Below are 6,000 nucleotides of genomic sequence, written 5' to 3'. Positions count from 1 at the left end.
CTCCTTTACTGAGGCAGTTATAACTTACCTAAGTCGTTAAGGTTACCGCTCTCCCCCCATCTTATTATCCACTTCATCACAGTTGTGGGGGACAGGCCAACTTCATGTGCCATACCCGGTAAGGAGAGACCATTATCATGGAGAGTGATAATGCGATCTCTGAGCACCAACTTCTCGTCTCTCTGGTTCATGTTGGCTTGGTGGAGCTTCTGATCACTATCATCAGCGGCAAATAACAACGCACGCACACACAATATATATGTGGATGGAGGTGGTGGAGGGCAGTGGTGGCTAAGCTTAATTTACACGATGGATCTTTTTTCTATTTTATTTGTATTCAGTTTATAACCAACACTGATACCTGTCTTTGAGCCAGTGTTTGATCCATCCTCATATTTTGCTGATGATGTCATATGCGTGGATCTTTAAGGCTAATCATGTAGTGGAACTGTGAAAAGTCTTATAAATACCTATACACAATGCATCACCTTTTTCAAGCACTATGAACAGATTTATCACACAATATTTTCTCTCATGAAACCTCGTTGTTATGATGCATGTATGAGACTCCACTCGGTCAAGTATTGGATGATGGAATCCCTCAGAATTTTCTCAGAGTTTACGGATATGTGATGTTAAGTTGACTGACCAATAGTTTTCAAGTCGCATTCTTACCGCCCATCTTGAAGACCGGGGTGACGTTGGCTGATATATACTGAATATATATATAGCCTCTTGCCACTCTCCCTTGATCCTGTTGAGGACACAGTTCGCTGCCTCTTTTATCACCTTGATCTGTGTGTGTGTGTGTGTGTGCTCTATCCATCCCCGGAGCTTTGAATATCCCCGACGAATTGGCTGTCCTTTTCTTGACGTTTTGACTCCTATCTGTGAACGCTTTCTCTCTTAATTCATTTTCAGCTTCTGAGGTCTACATCCTCCTCGGGTCTGATAAGTTATCCGGTCTTTTGTGTGATCTTGATGTAGAGGATTCTGTACTGTATGTGTGTGGTAGTTGTGGTTTAGAGTCAATCACAAATTATAATATTAACGAGAAAGAATTCGACCTCTGACACAACGAATCTAAACAAGAATCTGTTCGACTTATTATTCGTTGGTTCAGTGGAAATTAAGACAGACAGAAGGACGGACGAACAGATGAAAAACAGACGTACATACGAACGGACAGACATAAGGTACGGAAAAATTTTAATAACCAGGAAAAAAAATAAATATACAAATTATGTTTTCCCAATAACAAATCTATGTTCATCATATACACACACAAAAAATATAACACACACGGACGCTTCAAGAACAAGTTAACTCGTATTAAACAAAGAGAAAGAGACATACGGACAGAGAGACCAATACAGAATGACCTATAAACAAGAGAGAATGACAGTAGACGCAATTAACGGGAGTCAGCTATAAATGACCCGTCTTTAAGTAATTACTAGGCAATTACTTTCACATAAAAGTATTACATCAACGCATCTAATTATACCGTAATGAGTCAGTGTTATTATCTATTCCAAGAGCTTGTCAAGGATAAGAGTAGTCACCATTTTGCACCGCACCACCACTTTCACCATACCTTATCCCTCCCACTATCACTACCACCTAGGTATACACTTTCACCATCTCCCACCAACACAGTCTATTGGATCTTCATCATTACCACATCTAGATTACACAATTTCACCATTTTTCATCATCCTTACCTCTTGGCTGTATATAATTTCACCATCTCCCACCATCTCTCATCATCATCATCGTCGTCACCTCTTGCCCACTTTCACCTCTTCTTGGTCACACACACACACACACACAACATCTGTCCTTCCCTTGCTAACTCCCTTTCTCTCACCCTCACCATAAAACTCCTCCCTCCTTCCCATTTCTTTCCGCACCACCCGTCACGCACACACACACTGCACCACCCTTAACACCTACCCACCCACTCATCCCTCCCCCCTCAACCACCCCTCTCCCCTCACTACCCTCTTCCCTCTCTCACCCTTCTCTTCCCCTCCCTCAATGTTTATTATTTTAAACCAGACCTGTGAAACGTCGCCTACTTGCCACCAACTCTTAACATCGAGCAGACGTGAAGGAAACTTGCAGAGAGAGAGAGAGAGAGAGAGAGAGAGAGTATAGCCTGGTAAATCTGGCAGGATCTAATTACCTGGGCATCATGGCAGCTGATGAATTCCTACCCCAGAGCGACCCAACATATAATTTGACACGATGACTCCTGGGACCTGCCCTGATAGACGCTTTTTATCCTGCACCACCCTGTACCATATTTATCCTGCACCAACCTGTACCATATCATCCTGCATTACCTTGTACTATATTATCCAATCTGTACCATATTATGCTCATTAGTCTGTACCCTATCATCCTGCACCAACCTGTACCATCTTATCCTGCACCAAACTGTACCATATTATCCTACACCGCTCTGTAACATATCATCCTGCACCACCCTGTACCATATCATCCTGCATTAGCCTGTATCACTTTATCCTGCACCAACCTGTACCTTATTACTGCTTTGTACCTTCTCGTACCATATTACATGCACTATCCTGTGTAAGTGTAGGAATTTGACGGCAAATGACAGAAAATGGAAGACAAATGTAAAAAAGTGACAGAAAATGTTGGACAAGTGTAAAAAAAGTGCCAGAAAATGGAAGATAAATGTAAAAAAGTGACAGAAAATGGAAGACAAGTGTAAAAAAGTGACAGAAAAGGGAAGACAAATGTAAAAAAGTGACATAAAATGGAAGACAAGTGTAAAAAAGTGACAGAAAATGGACAAGTGTAAAAAAGTGACAGAAAATGGAAGACAAATGTAAAAAAGTGACATAAAATGGAAGACAAGTGTAAAAAGTGACAGAAAATGGAAGACAAATGTAAAAAAGTGACAGAAAATGGAGGACAAGTGTAGAAAAGTGACAGAAAATGGAAGACAAATGTAAAAAAGTGACAAAAAATGGAGGACAAGTGTAAAAAAGTGACATAAAATGGAAGACAAATGTAAAAAAGTCAAAGAAAATGTTTAGAACAAGTAAAAGAAAGTGATAAAATTAATGACAAAAATCATAAAGTCATTGTATTTACTTCTTAAAATTTATTAAAATATTTACAGATTACGTAAATTAAGATGTTAAATTGATAAAAAAAATGTCTTGCGAACAGCTGTGACAATGTAAACAAAATGGAATTACAAACAACAACAACAACAACAAAACTGATCAAAGAGGAACGAAAAATAAATAAAAAACGAAACCATTAAAATTATTTGATGGAATTTAAACAAACACAGAAAACAAAAATCACTTAGAAACAAATAAAAAATAATAAAAAAGGGGAATAAGAGAAGAAATAACAAAAGAAAAAACTCATCTACGACAAAACGAGACAAAATAAACAAAAAAAAGCCCTTCATGAATTTAAAATAAAAGTAAAAAACAAATGTCATTCTAAATAACAATATCCATCCAGGAAAAAATAGCCACAGGTTGTACAGAAGAAAAAAAAGCCGCCCAATACATAAATTTTCAGGTGAAGATTAAACACAAACAAACGAGGAGGAGAAGCGGCCAAATAAAAGTGCAAATTTATGCAACAAGTTGAGCAAAGAATGGCGTGGGGGAGAGGAGAGACTGTGTGGGGAGATTACGGCACGTACGCCCTTATACACACACACGTACGTACGCCCTTATGTACACACACATACGCCCTCACACACAACACAAGCCTCCCCCCCTCCCCAGACATACACACAAATGCAACACACGCTCAAGGGAGGCTATTGCAAGCCTCCACACACACACGCATATTCCTCCCCAACACACCTGACGGACAGCTGGGTGGGGGTGATTAACAGCGTGTGACTGAAACTGTACGTGGGGAGATTACCGCCAACTTCTCCACCTTCCACACACCTCATCGCTCAAGACGGTCAGGTGAGGTGATGCTTGGCGAGACAAAATTTATAACTGGGAAGATAATCACCTTTCTCACCCCCTCTCGCCAGGTACCCAATCACCCCTGGATCGATGGTGGCATTATTTATTGGCCTCCACAAAATCCTACGTTATTTAAGTCCTCACACCGAGTCCTACATATCTCACTACAGTCTGGCTTCCACCTGAATGGCTCAACAATGAAAAACAATTTAATATCCAGAGTCTCGTTACCTGGACTGTATTTTTTGTAAGTGATGCGTAAATTGACAAAAACATTATATAAAAACCACAATACATCAGTTACTGTATAAGAACTATAAGCAAACACGAAATGCTTATGCAAATAAAATCAAATACACCAGTTATTTATTGGGTCATGAAAGTCCTGAGTTGCATAAATATGCATATGTTGCTGGGACCTGTGGCACTAGCTGGGAATACCACCCTAATGTGCAGTAACACATTCTAAGTATAATTTGTGTTTTGCTCTCCGTATTTATTATATCCTTGTTTAACACATACTGCGTTATAACTACACAAGTAACTCCTTAAACTTTTCTCATCCCTTTAGCCGCCGAACACCCTCCTCACCTCCCATAACCCACCACCCCCTAAAACCGGCCTCCATCACCCCCACCCTCACTCTTTGAATTCACGAGTCGATACTCCCGGGTTCACACCTCACTGAGAGGGTGGATTGACAACGCTGAGTATACCAGTCGGTAATGTCTCAAACTGTACCAGTGGGCTCTCCGATGCACGTGTACCCGTGGACAAATATGACATGTGAGGGACTGACGGGAACAAGAGACCCTCACGGGGAGATGTGCGAGGTGGGTCAAGGTATACTAGAATATCAACAAAGATGACACAGCGTTTTCTCAGATGTAAACAAAGAAAGCGTATGAGGTAGGTCAAGGTCTTCTCGAATGTCAACAAAGATGACTCGGCGTTTTCACAAATGTTAACAAAGAAAAACGTAAGGTAGGTCAAGGTCTTCTCGAATGTCAACAAAGATGACTCGGCGTTTTCACAAATGTTAACAAAGAAGGCATATGACAGATGTGCCGGTGGACGCCCAGGTGCACGTGTACCAGAGTACTTCCGGGTGCACGTGTACCTGTGGACAAATGTAACGTGTAAGGTAGTGCGAGAGCAGGAGGAGCATCACGGGGAAACGTGTAAGGCAGGTCAAGAACTTCTCGAATGTCAACAAAAATGACTCAGCATTTATTAGATATCAACCCTTCTACAGCAGACCCGACCATTTTTTTTTTATTCGCTTTACCGTAAGATTGAGAATGTGTTGAGTTTGTTTACCTTACAGAGGAAGAGAGTTTGAATACAGTTACTGACGATAATACCAAGAATATCACATTAACACCAACAACACCAATAGCTACACCAACAACACCAATACACCAACAACCATAAAACCCATATCAACACCATCAAGACAAACCATAACAACTGTACACCAACAACACCACCACGCCAAAACAATATATAACACTATATCAACATCAATAACACCACACCAATGACACCACAATAACAAAAAACACCACATTTGCACCAACACCGTACTAACATTAACAACATGACAAAAACAACAACACCTTATTCATACATACAACACCACGACAACAATAAGACCTATACCATCATCAAATCATCACCAGCAACACCACATCACCATCAACACACCACCACTAAAGTCACACCAACTTCAACACCACCACACCACCAGTACAAACAAACCACACCACACAACACCATCATCAACACAACACCATCATCAACACACCACCACACCACTACTATAGCCACACCAACTTCAAAACCACCACAACACCATCACAAACTGACCACCAACAACACCACACAACAACAACAACAACACTCCCACCAATACCACAACACCACCACAACAACACCATACTAACACCATACTAACACCATAACACCACCAAGCACCATCAAAGCCCCACTCTCAACGTATAATTTCGAGAACCAACAA

This window comes from Homarus americanus, unplaced genomic scaffold, assembly GCF_018991925.1.
Source record: "Homarus americanus isolate GMGI-L3 unplaced genomic scaffold, GMGI_Hamer_2.0 scaffold32929, whole genome shotgun sequence".
NCBI classification, from domain to species: Eukaryota; Metazoa; Arthropoda; class Malacostraca; order Decapoda; family Nephropidae; genus Homarus; species Homarus americanus.
Note: the sequence above shows the minus strand (reverse complement) of the source record.